The sequence below is a fragment of the Siniperca chuatsi genome, linkage group LG24 (genome assembly GCF_020085105.1).
Source record: "Siniperca chuatsi isolate FFG_IHB_CAS linkage group LG24, ASM2008510v1, whole genome shotgun sequence".
NCBI classification, from domain to species: Eukaryota; Metazoa; Chordata; class Actinopteri; order Centrarchiformes; family Sinipercidae; genus Siniperca; species Siniperca chuatsi.
In genome coordinates, this window is record NC_058065.1 from 11683190 (window position 1) to 11707839 (window position 24650).

A 24650-nucleotide genomic window follows, 5' to 3' on the forward strand; every position below is an offset into this window, starting at 1 on the left:
AGACATGAGGCAAAAAGGGAGGGAGGGGTAAAAGTTTTCAATGAGGAGTGGCAGAAATATTGGAAAATGTAGGACGGCAAGAAGCTCTAACACAGAGAAGGCTAAGGTGCTAAGACTAACTCGCTGCTAGATAATTAGCATGGTATAGTGGCCTTAAGCAAGGCATTGAACCAACGCTTGCTTCTCTGGAGCTGCTTGCTGTCCTGCAGCTCAAGGCTGTGGTTGTGCTGGGCAGCTCCCAGGTGAGAGGCTGCTTCCCCCCTGCAGCAGCCTCTCCCCCAGGCTACAGCTGTAAATTACAACATAGTCTTGCAGCTACGGAATGCATTCTCCAGTTGTGATGGTACTTTATCAATGTTTTTTCTGGGCGTACACACTTATTTGTTAAGGGGCTGTTGTATGGGGTGTAGCTAGCTGGTTTGTAACATCAAGGTGAGTCTAGAAACAAGAGTGCAGGGAATAATGGTAGATGATGATGTGAAAAGAACAAAAATGAGGTTAATCATGCTGCAATAGACATGATTCAAAGACACATTTCAGAAATGGTGGTCACATTTGGTATGCAAGCTTGTCCTTGCACATCAGTAACACATTTTGTTAGTTTTTAATTACAGCTTTACTCAGATTCATTAATTTGGACAACATAAATCTGTAGAGTGACAATATGATAAGATTATATCACCACTCAAAGTTGATAAATGATAATAATGATTTATCTTTTCTTCTCAAGGGCAACACATGCCATCAAAACATCTGCAGTTTTTTAATGAAAGCCCACAAACTAGCACAGTAGCTACTAGTTTGTAACAGAGAGGAGGCCATGTGACCCAGGTAAGGATAAGATAAAACCATTTGAGGCAAATGTGTCATTTGTGACTTTGAACTAAAATTGTATACTTCTGTGTGTAGAGTTAATCCGGTTTGTGCTACTGGCATCAAAAGACTTACATCCAATGCAACCCTATTACCAGATTAAGCTCGTTGCTATTGCACGATTCTACAAAAACCCCAGATAAGGTCCAATGACAACATTTCTGATATCTGTGCACAGCAACTACAGTATGATTAACTTTAAGGAAAGCAGGCACGGGATAAAACAAACAAACAAACAAACATTAATTGCTACACCCCCTTCCACCACCCAAATCTCCACACCCTAACTTTCCACCTCAGTACATAAAGGGCACACTACTTCCTGCATTGGCACTGAACTATGGCATTGACTGTAGCGGTCAAATGATGCAATGTTGCACAATGCGGCTGGTGTGTCTTGAACGCACGTGCATGGTAGGGATGGAGATAGTGAGACAACAACAGGTTCAGTTTGGACACTTTTGATGTCTGTTGATAACTTTTTTTATTGTACTCATACAGTTCAATTCGTCGTCAGGGAGCATTTTATATCAAACATGAAAATTATTTTTGGCCAAACAGATCTGTGGAGCACCAAGCTTTACCCCCAATTTCTGAGCCGGGTTACTTGAAAAAAATAAATAGCTTTGCCTAGTGTGACTTCAAGCATCTTGTCTGGTAAGACAAGGGTTAAAAGTGTGTTTGTGTGTGAGTGGGTGGGGAGGGGATAAAGGCAGAAAATAATGGCACTGCATGGTTGTGTGGGCATAACATGTGCTTTGCTGTGTGTGGGTAAGGTGTTCTTTGGACAATTATGATATTTGTGTGTGTGTGTGTGTGTGTGTGTGTGTCTGCACAAGGTGTTGCGTTTGATAATGTTGGTCTTAGTTCTAATTGTGAAAGTAACACCAAGGATTTTAGGGAGACTGTGAAGACAAAAATAATCCTCTTGTCCCTGTCCTTTGAGTAAACAAGACATTTCATACAACAATGTCTTAAAATCCTACAAATGCATGTCAATAACTCATAAGTAAATCTAAAAAAACAGCCATCAAAAGAAAGTAGATCAACCGTACTATTTTTAGAGTGGCACATCTAACTGACGTATAAATGCCAAGGATGTACATGTGTGTAAGTTATTTCACTTGGACCAGATAGATGTGTTTAAATGATATATGTGACATTTCCCCAAGGAGACCCGTTTTAAAAGACCAATCCATTTTTTTGTCACAAACCACTGAGACCAAACACAATGAAAAGCACTCACTCATTGTCTTTCACCTTAATTAAGCCATCCATCACTGGCTGTCTGATGCAAGGGAATAAGTCCGGGGCAGACACACGAGGAGACAGTGGGAGTAAACTCCCACCAAGCTCTCTAATTTGGGCATCATTAAAAGTAAAACAAACCCTCTGAGACAGTGAAATTCCTTGGGAGTACTTGTTGTCCTGCACACTTGGAGGTGTTTGTAAGAATGACAAACAGTCTGACAGGAATCTGAACCAACAAGCAGACAATCAAATGGAAAGGAAGGGGTGAAATGAAGCTGGATTGGCTGCCACAATAGAGCATTGTGGCATCATTTGTTTTCTCCAACCTGTATCTTTCCCTGTCAATCAACTGGACATCTGCAGTAGAAGCTGCTTATGTATGCGTAGGGCCTCCTACTGAGATGGGACACACCAAGATGTCTCCTTGAGGACACAAATGGCACCATGTCAAACACCCAATCAAACATACATGGACAAACATTTGTAGAAAGGGACAATGTGCACACACACACACACACACACACACAGACAGTGTCTTGGCTTTGTAGTGACACTCCCCAGAGATTTCATCCTGTTTTCCCAGGAGAGACAGTCCTCACTGCCTGCCACTGATCTGATCAAAGTAAACCAGAATAGATTTTTGCTGAATTTAGGTCTCACATTTGTCAAATCACTATTTTCAAATGCTGTTCGTATCTCTCTTACCCTGTTGAAACTTGTCACGCACTATTACTAAGCAATGAAACCAGACAAAACACAGCAGGTGCAAGCACATTAGTCGATCGGCACTGAAGGTGAATGTATGTGTGTGGGCGTATCTGTGGCGGTGTTGGGGAAGCTTTTTTAAAAACTTCTTGTGATCAACCATCCATCTTCTCACCTAACGTGTCACCTGTCAGACTCCATCACTGTTGCATCCACTGAAGATCTCTGGTGGCTTAAGACAACATACACATTAAAAACAGACCATATATGGAGGTCACAACAAGGTTTGTGAGGATGACTGTTGTCTCAGTCTGTATGCAACATTTCACTTTACATATCATTGCTCTGACACGATGAAAAGTCATGTTCAATGTATCAGCAACAAACCGTAACTAGAGTCTACAGCCACGCTAGCTGCTCCATTAGGCTGTAATATTAAGCACAGCAGTGCTTTGAGCTAAATGCTAACATGCTTACAATGGCAATGCTAACATGCTGATGTTTATCAGGTATAATGTTTACCATGTTCACGACCTTGGTGTCTTTTAGCATGCTAACAATTGCTAATTAGCAATAAACTCAAAATCCAGCAGAGGCTGTTTTATGACCAAATACCTGCAAAACTAATGACATACCCATCAAATTATAGGACAAATCAAAATTTTTACCTAACCACTAAAGTTGTAACAATTCATCCTGAGGGGAACATGAATGTGTGTACCAAATTTCATGGCAATCCATCCAATAGTTTTCAACATTTCACTCAACAGGTAAATGCTTGACCTTTCAATTTGAGAGGTCTCCTGATGAATGCAAGTGTTAAGTAAAAGGATAAATCAAAATGTATATATATATATGTTTTTTTTTTTACAAATTGGTAATTTAAATTTGCCCTTATTTATGATCTTAAAGTATTAGTGAATGATTTACAGATCATTTGTAAAGCTGTTAGTTGCAACCTTACAGAAACTATGCCTTAATAGACAATAGTACTGTTTATTGTTCATTTGTTTTTCTCATCCTGAGACCCAAAACTCCATAATGAATAACAATAAGCCTGTTTTGCTGTCATGCTAAACGTTCTATATTACCCTGACTTCTTGTTTTCCCTGCAGAATCATGCTTCATTGGAGTGCAGCGCTATATGGGCGTTGAGCCATATTCACACCTATGACCGTATTAACCTAGCCGAATGTTCACTAGCCACCAGAGTGAGATTATACCACCCAACCCTCTCACTTTTAAAGCTCAGCACTTATGGGATGATCTGGAACTCCAAACTCATGTACGCACTGAACCGCGGACAATATGGGAGGGAGAGAGGAGAAGGGATGTAAAGGGTAAAGGTCACTTGTTATTAATTTGTTATCCTGTAAGCATCGCATGTGTTCATGCACATAGCAGCAGGTCTTTCTCTGTCGTCCTGCCTGTCTCTCCCCCTTGTACACACAAAGCCCACATAACATAGCTGACGATACATGTAGGTGTTCACAGGTGAGGAAACTTTCACACATAATCAAAATGACTGTGTAATTTAGGTAATTCAGTGTTTTAAATCCCTTAAATACCCAAAGTGCGATGAGAGATTTGTGTCTTTGCACAAGCTTCTGAGAGGGATTCAGCCAACAGCTATATTTCCATTCATGAGGAAACTGGCTAAAACCCCTGTGATATTCCTGTTTCATCCGGACACATAAACTTTCTCTCCCCTTGACTGTTTTTCTTTTAAATTTTGTTTTACTTTATACAATTTGTTCAGTGCACACTCATTAGCTTCGTCGGCTAGCTAATCACTAGCATTACGCCACAGAAAAGCAGAAATTCAAAGCAAGCAGTTCAATTGTAGAAAACATTGTCATCCCCGCCCTTGACGGACTTTAAAATCAAATTCAGCAGCTTGGAGTAAAGCTGAGCTGCAACAAAGGGGCTAACTCGTGTTGGTAATCTAACATACTTCAATGAGGAATTGGCCAACATGGGGCTGGAGTAGACAATTTATGTTTGGTATAAGCACATTCTATGGAATTATTCAGAATCCTTTGTGTGGTCAAATTTTTTAATGCACCTTTCAACAGCAAAATACTTCAGGGATTGTCATGATATTGAAGTTTTTAGATGTTCTAACCATAATCCTACACTGCAGCTGTGAGTGTAACTCTGGGTTTGTGAGCCTTAAAGAACCAACATAGAGCCTCCTAAAGTGAGACTTGACTTCTGATTTACTCCAAAGACCAGCAGAGTTGCTGGCGATTTGCTTTTATATAATTTCAAAAAATGTCAGTCAAAAGTCTGTCAGTATGACTGTATTTCATAAATGTAGTCGAAAGATGAGTCTAGAACATCGTAACATTGCTTGACGGGAGATAATCGTTTTCTTGTTGTGTTAGTGAATATCTTTTTCTCTTCTTGACAATAAAACGTCACCCGTATTTAGCACAAATACTCAAAGAAGGGTCAAGACATTCTTAAGATTTTCCTGGAGCATATGCATTTACCACTTCACTGGCTCAGCACTCTGAAGCCACCACTTGTTTTGATCAGTATTCAGCGTGTTTATTAGTAGATCTGAATATGAGGCCTTTGTCAAGTGTTGCCAAGTAAATTTCCCTCATTGCCATGATTTCAGACATCCTGAACTCAAAGGATTTGCATGAAATTACTCAACTGACGGATACAGGATTGTCGCTGACAATAGAGGTTTCGACCAATGCTTCTAAGAAGATATTTAATAATCTGGCACTGGTTATCTTTGCTGGATACATCAGCAAGGAAATATGAGAGTGAGTGAGAATGAGTGAACCCATCCATTGTCTCCCATTGAGCTGGGGCCAAGGCTTTACTGGAAGCTATATTCAGAGATAGCGGGAAAGGAGAAGATGAATTTCTCAAAACACATGTAGGGATAATTAACCCTTATACAGATGGGCAAGCTTGCTAAGACCACATTCATATTAGTGACAGCTAGAGCATTAGCATTGGAAGAGAGAGCAGAACACATGGATTTAGACATATTTCTGATCATGTCACACTGATATTTCTTTTTTTATTCATTATTAACAAAAAAGAAGTCTGTACTTTTGAAACATATATATGCGGTATATATACTGTATACAATATATAGTCCAGGTTTAGTAGTACAAGTCTACAACTGGCATATTCATGTCCACAGCATTTTCTGGTGAGTTGCCATGCCATTTCAATGATCATGCTCGACTAGGCGCAAATGGGAAAAGAAAGTTAGAATTGTCTCTATGTATTTTGCCAGTAGCCACTTACCCTATCAAGCCATACAGAAGTAATGGTCTGTTACGTAAAAGAGGTAACTTGAGGTCCCCAGATATACCTGCAGAGGTAACGTTGGCAGGGGAACAGGGGGGCCGGTCTTTAGCCCTTTGACATTCCTGTCATCTCAGATGAAAATCTCTGTTAAATCACTTGGACTCAGGGATTCTGCTTGTGTAGTCTGATGCCAACCGGGTGGTGGACGCAATGAGGACTGAGTTGAGTGACACCTAGTGTGATTAAATGTGACTTAATCACATTTGCATATGTTAATGGAAGGTATGATAGACTTACAGTGCATTCTGCCAGGCATCACTCTGAAGTGTCCTACAGTGACCAAAAAGAGAACACAAGTATGGTAGCCTGGAGGACATTTTGTTATTGCATAGACACTCAGAGATTGTATTTTGATTTTGTCTCTTAATTCTTCTTGTAATTATAGCTAATTGATAAAACATAATTACAACTTAATAAAGCAGTGTATGCAACATCCATGTGAATAAATCTCTCAGGCATAGGAATGAAGGCGGAACGACTGATTGTACAAATCAAAATCTGTTTATAGGTCTTGGGTAACACTACTGCATATTATGATAATAATAATGATAATAATAATAATAATAATAATAATAATAATAATAATAATTTATTTGTGTAACACCTTTCATACATGAAATGCACCTTTCATACATGAAATGCAGCTGAAAATGCTTTACAACAAAGAAAATTACATGCAGTGCTTCACATGAAAGACATAGAATGAACATAAAAAAACATGGACAGAATTTCAGAATTATTGGAAAGTATGATGGAAAATAAAACCCTCTTGATAATAATAGTAAAAGTAAAATCAAACTGACAAAGCTGAATGGAACTCAGGAAACATATTTTTTGTCATTTTGAACTACATAAGTGATCTACACAGGCTCACAGACATCCACAATCAGGTTCAAATTTGAAGAAAAACTATATAGGTATTACCATACAGAAAGTTATAACTCTCTATTACAGTATATACACTCAGTTGCCAGTTTATTAAACTAATGCAGTCTAAAACAATGTTGATGCCAAATGTATGGAAGCCAGTCAGAGACTATTTCTTCAAATAAATGTAAAGGCCTTTGGAGTCAAGCAAAATGTTCTGAAAAAAAGTGTATGCTAGCCTGATAGAGAGCATCTTCGTAATAAAACATCTCGCCGTGGTATGGTAACCTGACTGTGCTAAACAAAAACAAGTTGGCTAGGGATGTTAATACAGCAGGTAAAAGTGTTGGTCACCAACAAAAAACATTAGATGTTCTCTATACAGGAAAGCTCAACACGTCCTCATACCTAAACGACAGAATAGGTCGATTGTCAATAACTCCAAAAATGACATAAACGACCGTTCCCCAAAACGACATATATGACTGTTGGAAAGTACCAGCGACATTCATACCGCTTAAGTCACATGACCTTAAACACGTGATTAATGTTGTGAAATGGTTGCAGTTTGGTAAGTTTTAGGCAACAAAACTACTTGGTTAGGTTTAGGAAAAGATCATGGTTTGGGTTAAAATAAATTACAGAAATGACATAAGTCACATGACGTAAGTAACATAAGTCATGAGACTTAAGTCACGAGACTTAACTTACGTGACGTAAGTCAACCACGTAACGTCATTTAACTTAAAACTTTAAATAAGTCAACGTTGACTTGGTTTCACACGGGACCTGGTCTCCTGGATGAAAGTCCTGTGTTTGTTTGACCCATCCACCATCCCAACCACCGACTAATGTTTTTACAAGTGACCTATATGGCCGTTTTTCTGGTGAGGGGCTGGGAAAGCTCTATCTATTGTTAATGACACTGAACCTTCTCTCCACTCTCAATTTGAAATAATACCTTCGGACAAGGCCATAGAACACCTCTGGTAAACAAAAAAAGATATATGAGGGATCTTCTGTACCATGTACAACAATTACAACCTTCATAAATGTAATATTAGTTTTAGCTAGGTGTACTTTATAAACTTGCAACTGAGTGTATTTTATCATAATAAAAATGATGTATCCAGACATATAGGCATAATACCTGCCACTGGCAAAATTCCATCAGTTTTGCAACTGTAGTACCTTCAGCAGTTAAAATCACAACAGTAATTATGCCGGGGTCTGCGTCCCTCCCCTATCTATTTTCTCTCAGTCTCAACAGATACAGCTCATCATTTTCCCCTGAGGATTAAATCTATCTTCTATAGTATCTCGAGTAGAAAAAGCAACAAAACAGGCAGAATCGTCTTTCAATTAAAGTTCTAATCTGCCACTTTAAGGCTGCAATTCGTTCTTTACGCAAGCAGTTCAAGTAAATGAACCACCTCAATAATTCAGGAAGTTCCACATAAAGAGGATGGAGTGTGTATGATTTGGACATGCTCTTAGAATGTGGCGTCAGCCATCTTAATGAGTTTGCAGCTTATCATCACTCACAAGAGAAAGCAAATCAATCACTTCCCTTGCATAGTGATGGGTGGTGGTGGGGGGGTTTGCAGCAAGGAGAGAAGTAGAGATGTGACATGAGAGAAAGCTCCTCCGTCCGCGGGTGTTGTTTACCAGCCCTCTGCCAAGGATTTTCCTAAAGGGACACTTGTTTTAATAAAAACGGGCCCCATATTAAATTCTAATCCATTAGTGTGGCTGGCGAGCTCTGCCGATGCTTTATCAAACCATTGGAATAGATGAATGTTCCTTCATTATCACGGCTGGACCGTTTCAATAAACAGGGTCCAGTCCTTTCTCATGCCAGGGTTACGTTGGAATTCACAGCACACCTTTTCTGTGAATAATGCAGCTGTTTGTTATGAAAGCCCCAGCCAATTTATTGCTAAAAAGGTTGTGTCAAGGGCATTTTGACCATATGTGCCTTTTATAGCTATGAGGTTATTTGACATCCTGAATCAATCATGTCTTTGCCTTGCCTCAATAACTATGCATTATATTCAGTCTATTTTTTATTTTTAGCAAGAGAATGATATGAATATATTTAAGACTTATCTGAAGGCTCACGTCATGATGAATATGGCAGCCACAGGCTTTCTTTTCATTAATTGCAGGTCAGAACCTCCATTTTGAGACACAGACTTGATAACTGCAGGCCTGGCTGCTCATTAGTCACCCACATTTGTAGGTTTGTATTTTCACATGACTATCTTTAGCATTATATTACGTTATATAAGTAGTAAATAGTAGCAGTGGCTGAACTGCAGAAATGGCCAAAGTGCTTCCTTCTTCCCTCCGGGCAGATGACCATCAGACATGTTTTTTTAAGAGTTGTGATGAGCAGGGATGAAGAGCAGGACATCGATAACAGGAACTGGCGGTGGAGTGGATAATTAGCCTTAAAAAGGAACAAAGGATCAATACCCCCCTTTGCCAAGAGTTTGTTCATGGGGAAAACAGGTTCAGCCATCCATTGCAGGACCATCAGCTTGTACGGGTGACACAAGGACACCAGGGAGACTCATCTATCAGGTCGGACTCTGAGACTGATAGAATGGATATACTGTAATGGAAGTTCTGAACTTTTTTCTTTCATTTTAGGCTGCCCTGCTGATGCAGTGTCGCTCCATCCCAAAGAAACATTACTCTGGGAGTCATGTAGCACAAATGAAGATAGCTGTGGTAAAAATAGTCTGTAATATGTGCTATTATACTTGTAAAATATATATATAATTAACTGAATGTATACAATTTTAGAGCCACTTTTCATAAATTACACTGATGAGTTATAATGGGGAAAAAGCTAGTATTGTGTTACATTTCCCCTTATTAAATCTATATATAACAAAGAAGAAGATCTAGTGGCGAGAAGTAGACAATTTTGGATATTCACAGTCATCTCAGGTCTTTTATTTTGGTATTGCAAAAAAATCTTTCTTTATTTCCTGTTCACCCTAAATCCCATTTGTAGTTTTGTTTGTATCTGCTTAGAGTACCAGGTGTAGGGTTGGCAAACAGACTGCCATATATTTAAGTCAGAGGAAAGCATTTGGCAGTTATTTTTGGATATCTTATGTGATTGACACCATACTTGACATGATCTAAATTGTCCTGACAAGGTAAATCCCAGCCATCTGTTACTCTAGGCAGGTTAAAACAAATGCCATGAATGATTTAGATGCACCCTTTCACCCAGTCCTGACTATCCTACTGTAAATAACTTCTTCACAGAATTAAAAGAATTTAAAGGTAAAGTGGGTTGTTTCAAACGTAATCTGGTACAGATGGCTGATTACAGAGTGAGAAATTTTAATTTCTAGTCTCTAATTCATATTTGGGATCCTGTTACATACATAGAAATAGTACATCTTATTGGGTGACACCTCTGGACAGTTGAGATTGTGCTGATTTTAGGGACATGAAACACTTGATGATACCATAGAAAATCACAACAAAAAAAGCACACACAAAAAAACAATGACTAACAGTGGTCTATGGTAGGCTCCAAAGGGTTAATGATTAAGTAAATGACATGTCCATTTCCAATTATTCAGAATTAAAAATGTTTCAGTTGAAACTGATATGTTGTGCCAAAAAAAATGCAGATTTACTCCGTAGAGGGGAGGCAAAGTTCTTTGTTTCCAATGTAATGTTAAATTGCGTTGCACTTGTGCAAGACACAATTAATAACATAACTAATTAACCAACTATATACAGTACCAGGTACCGCATTCATGCATTTATGGTAAATGCAATGGTTATACTGATGTATATGGGATGAATATCATGCCATATTTCGAAACTGAAAAAAACAGTTGAAAGGTTGAAAGCTAATAAAAAAGGTTTTGCAAGATTAAGGCTGAGTTTTGAAGGCTTGCTTAATGTTTTGATAGGCTGAAAAAAAATTTTAAATCTCTGCAAAAATGATTTTGTATTTGAGTTTTCCTTCTTCACAACTGCAACACTCTTTTCACAGTGTTTCTCCAATGCATTTTCAGAGTTAGAAATGTATCACTGCTCTCCCGGTGTAGTAGTTTATTTTCCAGGTTTGAAACCTTGTAAATGGAGATCTGAAAACTGGTGCACATATGTTGGGAAAAAAGGTTTGAAACGTTGAAACTTGAGTTTCGAAAGCGTGAATCTTTATTTTGAAACATTTGCGGATGTATATTTGCACTCGTACACCCACTTCTCAGAGATCTGCCCACGCAATTGCGAGCTTGCAGGTCACGTGATATCTGGTAGCGTTGTCTTGCAGCTCTGGTCTGAAACTCTGAAACTTCGAAACTCCAAAACAGACGTTCTGAAAAAAAAAAAATCAATGGAGGCAGGGGCATTTGCTCTTGACGTATTGTTTGCTTTCTGCTGAAGTATAGATTTTTCACAAGCTACCCATTTATCCTGCTCATTTACCATAAAACTGTGGTGGATGTTCTTATCTTAACCCTTGGATTGGTGAATATTTTTGTGTAAAAGGAACCTTTCATTTTCATCAGTTATTTCTGTCAGTTGAGGTGTGGTTCATAGTAAATACTGCATATACCTTGCATCATCACTCAGCTACATTATTTTACAAAGCAAGACAATTTTACTTTTGATATATATATATATATATATATATATATATATATATATATATATATCAACAAAAAGGCCACAACTTCTCCTATAGAGCAGGTCTAGACCCATTTATAATCCCAATTATATCTAATAATATTAAAGCAAAGTAACATTACATGTATTAACATAACTAAATATCTTTGTAGCTAAGTAGCATATTTCAGAGAGATATAGTCTTACTTATATATTACTTACTTATAATATTTTTATAGTGTAATAATTTGATGATATTTTATCTTTAGTAAACCTAATTATTGATTGATAGATAGCAAACAGTTAATAATTTTCTAATCATGTGTTGGGGTTGTAAAAGCTGCAACCTAGCCACAGGAGAGAAGCAAACAGGGTCAAGTGAAAAGAATGTCACATCTGCCCAAGTAAAAGTGATCCTAAAAATAAAAAAAGTGTATGCAATATACCAGTGTACAATGATCACAGCCATAATTCATGTTGATAATTCAAATAATTATTTAGTGCAAAATTATGAAGAGAGCAAATATTTATTATTAACAAAAACTACTCTACTACCGGTCATTTTTGACCCCACTTATGGAAGAGTATGGGTTCCAATGCATCTAAGGGTTAAGCAGCTGTAAACGCTAGAAAGAGTTCTGTAGTGGGATTCAGAGGGAGTTTTAGTGTGCCACAATAGTCTACATGCAGTTTTAGAAGCTTTTCCACACCAGCTGGGATAAAATTCTTACCAACATGGGGTAACTGTGAATGTTAATGTAATTTTCAGCATGAAAACGGTCAAACATGCTCAAAGCAATGAACCCGCATGAAATATCACCTACTGGTAGCTTCAGTACAAACATATTGCTATTGAAAGCATTTTTTAAAAAACCTAGCTGAAAACCTTATACTGCCTTATGATTTTTATTTATGTATTTATTATTATTGTGTTGTTGATCTTAGATAATGTAACTGGAGTCACAAGACATTTGTTTCAAAGCATTCTGGGCATGATTGCAACAAGGGCAGAGGTACACCAAACAGGCTGGAGATCAGGAGGCAGGAGGCAGATTCATCGGCTCTGGTATGACAATTATTGGCAGTGGATGTGAACAGCAACTGCTGTTGTGATGCCCTTGAGCAAAGGCTTCCCAGTACAAACAGTGTTGTTGCACTGGGAAACTCTTAAGAACGCAAAGAACGTTTTTGCTCAAAAATCAAATGCATTTTCGGTGGTTAAATCTATGAAATAAAGGTTAAATGGTCCATTCCCGAATCCCAACCAAGTACATCTCTGTTTCGACAGCCGCACATAACCTGAGTTCCCGACCAAACAGCCAGCATAGGGTAGAACTCAACAACACGTGCATAGGTCATGAATAAAGATGAGTGAAGATGATCAGCCGCTTCAAATATCACAAACATGTGAACGCCTCATTTCAACCGTGGCCCAGTTATTCCTGATTGATTTCACCAGCCAACAGTCCAGACATCAAGTTTCCCTTTTGTTGCTCTAAAGAAAAGGCTTTTTCATCATCAACATTTTCTCCTGAAGACACAGATTGATGAGTTTCATTGATGAGCTGTGGCTTCAAAACAACTTGAAAGAAAATCTCATAATAATGATAAAAAAAAAAGTGAGCTATGTATTGAGACCTGAAATCAAAAACTAGGTCTCTGAGATAACACTCCAGCTATCGTGGGTCTTGTGTTTATAATAGCCTTCCTGGCTTTAATTATTACCACATAAGTAATCTCAGAGCCACAAATTGATTATTTGAATTTTCACATTAAGTTGGAACCTACAGGGACCCCAATTTCCACAGTATTTGAATATTATCCTCTTTTGAAATCAAGTTTTCATTTAAAAGCTATTAACAGGTTTCGAAACACACAAATGGATGTTTAAGGTGCAGTAGTATGTAATTATCTTGATATGAATTATTAATTTCATCACACTGTGACTGAATAAATGTAATCGCTTCAGTTAAGGACTTTGATACTGTGTAAATATAACATTTTCTTAAAGAGGAAAGTGGCTGGCACTGATGTTTGACATTTGTATTGTTTAAAAAATATATATATATTATTCATGCCATTTTCTTTAAATTTACATATCAACAGTTGTGTCCATATTCACCTGGCCAAAAAAAAGTATATAACTAATTTGCAGGTGATGAATTGCAGGTTTTATTGAGTTGCAAATGTTTTTTATGCACCTGCACCATTTCACTTTTGTCCAGTTTTAGGTTTTTGCTTAAATATACTTTGACTGAAATATTGCTCTTGCTCCATTTTAAATTGGATCCTTTACGGAGCGCAAAGGTCGTACGCTCTAATCATCACGTTAGAAACTGGCCACTTGTGAAGCCATTAGCAGTTAACATTCAGTCAGCAGAAAGAAGAAGAGTAATTTGGGTTTACTTTAGTTATGCACTTCATTTTGTTAAGCATTTTCTTTTTTTTAGTTTAAATGATCTCTGCAGCTTCTCGTCTTGTTAATTTATGCAATTAAATACAGCTTTAAGGAGTAGGAAAACCTCATGTCATGTGTGATCCACATGGTGAACCTTCTGTCAAATTTAGGACTAGCGTCTATGCTACTTGTGCTGACAGAGTCAGATTCTTTGACTTTTGCTAGCAGGAAAGGCTGTATAAAAATAAGAATGTCAGCCTCAAGTGCAGACCTTTTACTGCTGGACAATTAAATCCCTCTTTATTTTCTACAGAGGATTTTTTATGTGGAAAAAGTCCCTGCTAAGGTTATATCTACAGAAGAGGAAATTGTTTGCACCCATGGAATGCATTTTTACCACAGGTCACGGTGTAAACCAATATATATTGCTTTTCAAGGCATTTTTTCATATAATACTGTTGAAAAGTGTCATGCACAAAAACATGATAGAGACTTTACAGTGCCCTTCAAAATGTCTGTGACGAAATACAGCCATATTTCCCACTGTGCGGAGTCACGTTGCTGTTTCCAGTTGGTTAGATTGATTCCTCCCTGCTAATGGTTTAATTTTGGTGTAATTCAATAACCACATTCTCCCAAGATACCTTACACATTTATATGGAGTCTATAATAATGTCAAGGCAGTTAGATGAGTTGGGAATCTCTGGTGGTTTAATTTGGTCCTAATTCCTCCTGTTAACACACTTTAACATGGCAAATGAGATACACCCGCTGACTTGCTCCTACTCTTTGCATTGTGCCTAGCTTTGGACTAGGTGTGTAAAGACGGTGTGACACCCGGGGATTACAGGTTAGAAAGGCGAAGTTGTTAATGCATAGTTGCTGGATTCAATCTCTGGATTTGTTGGGCAAAACTGGAGGTTAACTGCTCTGATTTGTGTCACACTGTAGAAAATGGATTCCACCAGGATGTGCTCAGGTATGAGCGTGTGTAAAGGAAGCATGGAAGTGCTTAAAAGTGTGTGCCTGGTGATAAATGCCTGAAATAAATGCGCTTATGAATTTTAACTAATAAAGCTTCAAAGAAGCAATAATTTCATGTGCTCAAATATAAATGTAATGCAACTGGCCTTGACTGGATGTTGACCATTGCACATTGGAGCAGGTCAAACCCAAGTGCCATCATCTCTAAGTGTTTTAAGCAATACTCAACTCCACTCTTGCAGTGTAAATTCATATAACTGTATGAAAAGCTACAATTCGTGAAGCTATGTGAAACGAACAGTTCCAGGTCACTAAAGGAAGAGAAATAAACCAAAATGTTTCAGTACAAAATCAGACACCCCAGTACAGTCACATTGTTATTTGTAGTCCTCTTCATAATGGTCTTTCTTTTCATGACTGGTATCCAGGTTCTTCAAGCAAACCTTGCAGCAGTTATTTGGATTTGTCCACATTGTGTGTGGATCAGTGCCACAGTGCCAGTGATGACGCACAGTGGACAAATTAACTGATGCACAAGGAGGCATGTGAAAATATAAAGAGGTAAAAGGTACAATATTTCCTGCACAGTACAAGCCAACTAGCTGTATATCTGCTTGTAAATTAATAATGGCTGCACATTGCATCATTTATCATTTTCTGTTTCTTTTTGAATCTCACCAGTCAACTCTTATTACACTACTCTAACTGTAAAGCCTACACACACACACACACACTTGCAGGTACAGCACACAGAACATCACAAGTAGCTGACGTCAATACTGCTGTAAGAGCTCTGAGAGCCCCTCCACAGGAGCCATTTTTTAACAAGTACACCCACACTCTGCCAACTTCAGCCTTGCTATTGTCCAAACACAAGCAAACTGTCACTCACTGTGCTCCAGGAGGAGGACAGTTGGAAAACAATGGTTTTCCCATCATGACAAGTCCATTTTGGATGGTTAAATCCAGCGCCGAACTTTATCCTTTTAGCTAGTCCATATCTCATGAGCTGAAATCAAGTAACACTGTTGGGTTTTTTTCTTGTTAGTACTATTCAGTGCTATTTTCAATAGCCACATTAGTATGTCTCTCTCTCACAAGTGAGAAAATGAGTTTTTCTACCTCCCACCATTTCATTATCTGAGCGATCTCCCAGCGCGCAGTCTAATTCCTTTAGCAAGGCCCCGGTTTCTGCAGACTCCTCACCACACTTTGAAAGCCACAGTGATAGAAACAAAATGGGGACAGGAGAGAAAGGGAGCAGGAGATACAGAGAGAGAGAGAGAGAGAGAGAGAGAGAGAGAGAGAGAGAGAGAGAGAGAGAAGAAAGAGAGCTGGCGAGTGGAATTTTACAGTAAATCAGAAACCTGTTAAAGTGTATGCACAGGGCATATGTGTGCACTGCAGAGATAGACCCACAATGACGTGCACAAGCCACCCACGTACGAGCCCTATCTAGCTCTTTCAAACAATCAGTCTCAGAAACATACACACACCTCTACAGAGACCAACTTTACCAATAACAATAGAGTGCCTAATTGCGAACCAAACTCATTCTAAGTAAACACATTTTCTTTTAGAAGACAAACTGGTGAACCTGTAAGGGCAAACAATATGTGATACAGGCGGTGGAGATCTGCAGTACGTTTGTTTGAGAAAGGTATGAAAACAGCTTTAAAGAAGGTGATTACACGGCAGACATTACAGAAGTATAAATAACAAATGACTGTGATTTTAAAATCTTACTTTGATTTATATAACTAGACACAACTAGTTAAAGGGGAATTGATTTTACATATAAAGATCAGTGTACTTCGACTTTTACTAGAGAAAGCCTGCATAACAGAATGGGGGCATGCCGTTCGAAAGACATTGAACATTGAATATATATATATATATATATATATATATATATATATATAGAGAGAGAGAGAGAGAGAGAGAGAAATGTGGGAATAATGGGAAATGTAGGATCTAGTCTTTTTGGAGTCTGACCAATAAACCTATACTAAAATGTGAGATATCTCTGCCTCAATTTCGACCATTCTCGTTTTACTCTGTCTCTTGCAAGCCCCCCAACGTTGTAGAAATGCTATACCAAATCTCTAGAATGCCCCTTTAATATCTGAAACATCTCAAGCAACCTCCAAACTGGAAAGAAAAACATCTTCCTTGCCCATATGGCCTAAATCCTGCCAGTGACGTTCCCCGACGCGATCTTGTTCCACAGCTGTCACTGTTCTGACAATAACCTGCAAAACAAGCATTTTCATGCATTACAGACCACTGATTTACCTATTTTGTCTCATTCAGCCTGCGATTTGATGACGCACATGAGGCGGGGCTGGACAAGGGCAGGATTCCAAGCACACACAGCCATACATAGAAGCACTGTGCCTGTACAGGCTCTAGTTGACACTCTGAAGGAAGCCATACATCAACCTGTTGTTTTTTTGGCCCGGGCGTTGCCAGACTCGGCTGGGGAGTCAGTAATGCTATGGTTGCCATTTATCAAACGACAGGGTTACTGCGGCTCCGGATCAACGGGTGCAGTCGCCATAAACAAACAAACAAAACGGGAGGCCTGATGAATACAACCAGGCTGCCCAGTGGGAGCAGGGAGCGCGGTAAAGGAAGGGGGGTGGAAAGGCAAGCATTCTACAGACAGAAAGCAAAACCCTGGCAAAAAAAGACTAAATAAAACATGAAACAACATGCTGTAGCATCTCCCTATCTCTCTTCCTCCATGTGCACAGTGGCACTGACATAAAGATACCTCTTTAAAAGCTGTGATCATATACAGTAAATCTCCTGGTGCGTATCCAACCACATGCACACACATCACCTTATCCCTTGATTTTTTACATAACATGGAAACAGTACATGGTACTGTAAGTAGAGTATTGTACATATGAAATCTATAGCTCAGATAATAATTGGTAACCATTTTGTATTCAGAATTTACATGTCCAAATTACCTTCATTATCTACCATCCAGATTGGACCAGGGGAGAAAAATAGAAAATAGAAAATATATAGAAAATATAACTAACAGCAGGATAACATAATGACATGTTCTGTGTTTAGTGATGTACGTAATACCATATTTCAATGCAAGCAGAGCATGTTTGTATTTTGGATCATATGATGGAACATCAAAAATAGTACAGGGACCCCAATAGTACACATCAACACATCTAAACTAATTTCAACATTATCTTTCTGATAATCTGGTGATTATCATATTTTACCTTTTTTTCTCTCAAGAAAAAAAAATCATATTTAGTTAATAAAAACAACCCAAACTAATGAAAAACATATAGAAAATAACTCTTGATGTGCATTATAAGCATAGGTTTATAGTAAGACACTCAAAAGAAAACTCTTTCTTCACTTTTTACAAACAAAACAAAATATACAAAAAATATTCAAAATCGTATTCAGTTGTCACATTTTGTCAATATGTGTATCACAAGAGGGGAAAAATGTCCTCAGACCAATTAAATAAACCAAACAAAAGCCAGCCAGAGCAGGCATGCTTATTTGGCAGATGGAATTAGAGTCCGGAAGAGTCTCCAGACTGCACTTTTAAAGGCAATGGATTATTTCTTGAAGTTGATTCAGCACAGGCTGGACAGTGGGAATGTTAACTGAGAGGCTGATTAGACCAGAAAGTGCACAGTTGACAATGAATAGTAAAGTTGGGGGACTAATGATGGAACAGATATTATGAATGCAGAAGCTAATAGCCACTAAGATAATGATTAATCATTTTCCTGGATAAATAAAAGCTAAACATCTGTCTTTTCTTAGTCTTGATTAGAAATACCTTCATTATTCAGAAACCTATAGTGCTTTCTATTAATGTGAGCACATGCTTGATTTTACACAGATTTTACTATGATTGAGTCCTTGACTGTCCTTTTATGTGTTAACGAGTTTGCCATGACATTTTACATTTAAAGCACTTCATACAAAATGTGTTTTGACCATAAAACAATCCGATATCCTCATGTAATGATTCATACTTTACTGGATGCTAAGCGTCGTACAGAAACTGAAAGCATAAAAAGGAACAAAAACTGATCAGTAATTATGGCAACATTTGTAAGAGAGGAGGTGTTAGTGGTGGTGGTGGGGGGGGACTCAAAAATTGGTTGAGTGCTGATGAACATTTGAGCATTTCTACATGCCTGAAGGAATTCCATTAACCACTCTGATTAAAGTAATCATTGGAGCCATCGGTGCCTGTCAGATGCCATCCCTGCCCTCTCAATTACCCAGATCTCCTTGAACTCAATTGCTCACATCATCAAGACTGGGTGGCAGGCAGGCAGTGAGGCTGCACTGAGGACGAGGCATCTCCAGCTGGGGGTAGGTGAGGCAACGCTCCAGCATATGGAATATGTCCACCCCCTCTATCTGTCTCAGTATACAGAGGGCAGACACATATTAACGTAATTATCATTTACGCATATTGTTGCCATGTCGGGTGGTACAGTGGGACACAAATGTGGGAAATAAAGTGTACAGATTAAAAAAAAGACCTGCTTGCAAGTAACTCTTTGCAGTTCTAGTGTACCAGATGGTTGAGGTTTGTCCCATCAGGAGAGTTCAGATAGTGTCGGTTAAGTTGTCAATCACAATAAGCTGTATGCTGAATCTACATCTAGAGCTGCAACTAACAATTATTTTAATTAGCAATTAATCTTCTCAATTCATACTTTTGTCAAGGCTTGTTTTGACCAAATTACCTTTGTCCAAAAATATATTTGGATTACTGTCATATAAGAAGAAGAGAAGCAGCAAATCCTCACATTTCAAAAGCTGCAATCAGCAAATGTTTGGCATGTTTGCTTGAAAAATGACTCAGACTCTAAATTTATTAGCAAAATAGTTTACAATCAGTTTTCTGTTGATTGACCAATCAATCAATCAACTAAACATTTCAGCTCTATTGACAATCAAATACTATCCTTTACTCCATGTTATTCTGTAGCAGTTTCACTGCATTTTTCTCCACCATTCTGACATCAATCTGATTTAATATAAATCAAATGTAACCTTAAAAAAAAGAAAAAATAGGAAAAAGTGAGTCATTTTTTTGGTAAATTATGCATACCAGACCTTGCTTTTTTTCTACATAACATTACATAAAACATCTTGTCAAACCAATTTGAAGAGCTGAGTGCGTGCAAAGATGGATTATCAACTTGGCAAAGCAGAGACAACTGTCCAGGGATCCAGACGGTCACGGGTGCCGCAGGCCCAAGAGTCACTGTTTGGCAATTACTTTGTGGTAATTCTATGAATTGCAAATTTGTTTGGTAATGTGCACCACCAAATCACAATGTAAACTGAAAAGACAAGGGCCTTAAGGTGGCTCCTCCATTTCTATCTCATCTTGAGGCCTTGTCTTGTACAGGGCTGTAAAATCAAAATCTAATTGAATGCCTTAACAATAGAACCGCCAACGGGTAAAATTTCCCTGTTGCTGTTTTTCGACTGTATGTAACTTTGCTTCAATACAATATTTAAGTCCCCCAGTCTTTGACTTCTCCTAAAAGTGTGTTATGTAGCACCCCCTATTGTTAAATATTGTCAAGACAAAGCCAGATTTAAAAAAGGCATTTATCTGTAAAATTTACCCCGATAGCGAACACAGTCATTTTCGTCCTATTAATTTCAGGCGTTTAGATAAACATTCTATCGGCGCCTTTTGTCTACTACCGTGCGTGATACAGCTGTGTCAAGTCATAGGCTCACCTTCAGTTTGGATAAGAGAAAGAGAGTTATTAATGCAAAACAGGCATTAGACTTGCTCTATGCATTGAGTGAAGGAGGGGTTTCAGGACTGAGCGACGTGTCCTGGTTTGATTGACTGGTCGTCATCTGACAGCGATCCTCAAGTAGTCTTTTCCTCTGACACAGGTGTGTTTTGAGGTCCCTTCAGGTGGTGTGCGGCTCCCTCATTATGTGTTTTTTGACCTGTGAAGAGTAGGATTTTTCGACCAGTGTAGTCCTATTGTTTAGCAAAAGTGGTCACTATAGATTTTTTCGTTGGGTAAAAATCCACATTGATTTTTGGAATTGATACGAATTGTTTCTTTTCAAAAAATATTTTTGCATGCGTAATTGTTTGGATGGACGCCAGTCTAAAACAAACAAGCAGGAAGAACACCTTGGATTCTTATTCTACATTATTATTATTATCATGTAGGCCTATAAACTACAATAGTCAATATTCAGACTGTGTTTAGAATCAAAAGAGCCACCACGCGTGGACGTGCGGTTCAATTTTACCCGTTGGCGGTTTTAGGTATATAGCGACTCCTGGTGGTTCTAGTGTTAAATATTTGATCCCTACATGATGCATATTCCTAAATAAATTCATCTTTACGCACATTACCACAAACTAATTGAGCAGTTAATATTCCAGCTGTACCTGGTGGGAATTTAAAGGCAAAACAGAGTGCACAAAACACAGAAAGGGGGACGAACATGGGTAAATGGGGCCCACATCTTATTTGTGCCCGAGGGCTTTTTAGCATCTTAATACGGCCCTGTGCATGTGTAGCATCAAGCTGATTTTATTTACCATAAACACAAAATGTTTAGCTAAATCAAATCCAGAAAATGTTTAATTAGCCTGGTATTTTCAGTACACTGTTAGAAAATCGTTGCCTCCAAGTTAAACTCAGCGTACTGAAAATAGCCGAGTGATGAGCCAACACTTCATGCTGCTTGGACAGGTTTCATGCGCTGTACCATTCCACAGTGATTAACTCTCAAATGGTTCGAAAGCAGTAAGAGTGTAAGAGACTACTGGAACACAAACTGCCCATCACTGTCTCTCCCATCTCTTTATCTAAAAGAAGTTGGAATATGTGTTGCGTTTTTCTGAGCTTGGCGTCGAGAACAGACTCTTCTGAACTTTCCTTGCTGTACGCAGCACGTATTGAGCAAAGAGAGATACTTCTGTGACAGCTACATCTGCACGTAAATCACACCTTGCATTGCATCATTCCCACATCAGATTCCTCACAATAGGTTTAGCCATAAATCAAGGGGGCTTTTGTGTAGCATGAGGCAACACACACCGAGATATTTCATCTCTGAACTTCAGAATACAGATGTTGACCGCTGCAGAAATGTCACTGTTTACTTTTTTGGGGGTGTAGACTGCATAGCATCACAGCTGCAAATGCATTGTAGCATCATAACTGATTGAGTGAACATAAGAGAGCTACATAGAGCTCATGAAAGGCTATAAATGGAATAATCCAGGAAGGTATAATAAACTTTTAGCCCTTCCTTGATGCTTCCATTTGTGTTAAGACCTAAAGAGCCCATTGACTGATTAAAATCATTATTTCAACTGGCAAGAATCTCCCCCTGCCTCTCTCTGTCCACACACACACCCACATACACACACACACACACACACACACACACTATATCCTCCTGCAGTGGGATCCTAAAGCACCCATCACTCTGGGACAGGGTGCTGGGTCATAACAGTGATAAACCTCCACGCTGGGAGTTTGGGTGGGATGGATGTACATACACACAGATACAGTAATAACAAGCCCATTTGGAATGCATGATTCAGTGATTATGTAATTGTGCTCAGTTTTTTTTTTTTCTCTAGAGTTCTGTGAACTTAACCAAATCATCCTGAAAAATGTAATATTCTAGGAAATTAAAAACAAACAAACAACAGATTGCACTGATCAGGTTGGTTTAGGATCCTTTCTTGTTGCAGCTCAGTATCAGTATGACCTCAGTATAACTATGAATGATTTTTGTCCATTTTTGCATCAGAAAAATGAATAAAAATCCATGTCAAAAACTGTCAACACTGCGCCATCCCATAGGCCACCAATGCTGGGCGACAGCACACACTTCTTGGCTATGATTCACATCCCCTGCTACATGTATGACACATCCACAGTTACATTTGGTTCCAGGACTCCTCATCTCCCAAATGGTGCCTTCTGTTTCATTCTGAGCTCTTATGAAAAGATCCAACAAAAGAAGGACCCTGAGCAGACGGGTTTCATTTCTTTTTTTTTGTTATAGAGAAAAGGCAGCTGGCACCTCACTGAAAAGTGTAAAACTACTAAAAAATACACTTATTTTAGCAGATCTTTCCTGACGAGTAATACCTGTAGCACTAATTATAAATTCACAAGAATACAAATAATTCTTTCTGAATAAGGAAATAAGAGACAGATTAAGGTGTCTGACATGGCCGGGCTTTTTATGCCTCCTCTCCAGAGAGGTGCCGTCTCAGTTAGGGAACATTGAATTCCTAAATGGAGATGCTCACCGCACACTGAAAATGGTGGCACAGTGCATCCTTTGCATTTTTATAAACCTACTTTGCATATCAGATTTAAGTGGGTCAAGTGAAGAGTAACTTAAAGTCCAACTGAAATTAAATTGCAGCATACAGCACACATATCTGCTCTGTAAATCGCTTGTCCTGTGTTCTCCTTTGAGAAAAAAATCAGAAACCAAAATATATAATATTTTATACTAGTTTTACATGAATTCCACAGAATACCGTTCCGATATCCGTCTACATAGATGGAGACCTTGTTTCGATACAGCCAATCGGATCTTGCGTGAAGCAGTGACATCACTGTTCTGTCATAGGCAGAGCAGATGTCACACTGAGCCAGACAGCAGCCTGCTACACAACACAAGAGCCACAGACTGAACGCCTTGTCCCGCACCTTAGCTTGTCGAGCGAGCGACTGAACAAACATTCACCGGAGAAAAGTGCACTGCTCACGTCAGTCTGCATGCTAGTTAGCTGCTCAGTTGCAGAACATTAAACAGCATGTTAACATACTGCAAATGTCACTTTGGTCCGGTTAGATGCTGGTGTGGTCCTTATTCTTCAATACCACTAACAACACGGTGTCTGCCCATGACATGTAGGCTACAGCGTAAGTTAGTTTACTTTGTGTTTTGTTCCCTATGGTGTAACACTGGCACTCTGGCAGCCTGATTTCTGCTGTCAATCAAACATAGACACTGACATGCCCCTCCAGCCAGCTGAGAGGCAAAGGAGCATTTCCGATATTTCCCCTTTTTTCTTCCTTTTAATAATAATAATAATAATAAAAAAAATATATTAACAGTACATTTAAAAACACGTTGACATTATTTTTGACTACAAAAAGGATGACTAAATGTGATTTCAGTTGGACTTTAACAAAAATCAAAACAAGCACTTAAAATATTTAAAAAAACAAGCAGCATTTTCAACATATTTCCTTAATATTCTTTAAGTAAAGAAAGACATCTAAAAGATGTTCACTTATGAAACAAACCAATTAAAAAAGACATAATTAGAAATGGTTGAGACACCAAACCATTAATCCAGCAGCTGTATGTCTTAATCAGTGTCAAGTTTATACCCACTGACGTTGTCAGATTTCTAATGACCAACTCATCGCTTGCCAGGCGGCAATGTGGATGTTGTTGTCATGGTAGAATTGCAAAGGGACAGTCACAGATAATGCTCATTGATTGAAACCCATTGATTCTAATCCTCACTGAGACACTAGCTGAC